At 24.7% G+C, this 227-nt stretch overlaps 1 protein-coding gene across 1 annotated transcript in view; it reads left to right on the forward strand.

Moving 5' to 3' along the window:
* The window catches only part of LOC119594912 (protein O-linked-mannose beta-1,2-N-acetylglucosaminyltransferase 1-like), a 19,154-nt gene that overhangs the window by 7,396 nt on the left and 11,531 nt on the right, over positions 1 to 227 (forward strand). The gene's annotated exons all lie outside the window — the stretch shown is intronic.

Genomic DNA, 227 nt, shown 5'->3' on the forward strand with positions numbered 1-227 from the left:
TTGTTTCTCCATCCCTCCCTCTCTCTCAAATTCCTTTCTTTCTTATTTAATTTATCATTATTCTATCATTATCTAATTTGCAAAAAAAAAAAATCTTTTTTTGCACAAAAGAAGAAATTAGATTAAGATTTAGCAAATTAATGATAACTTGTTACATTGCGTCTGTTTTCCTAAATTTTTTTCTTATGATAAATAAACTGGTATTTAAGAGATGTTTCTATAATCAC

The sequence above is a fragment of the Penaeus monodon genome, chromosome 34, assembly GCF_015228065.2.
Source record: "Penaeus monodon isolate SGIC_2016 chromosome 34, NSTDA_Pmon_1, whole genome shotgun sequence".
NCBI classification, from domain to species: domain Eukaryota; kingdom Metazoa; phylum Arthropoda; class Malacostraca; order Decapoda; family Penaeidae; genus Penaeus; species Penaeus monodon.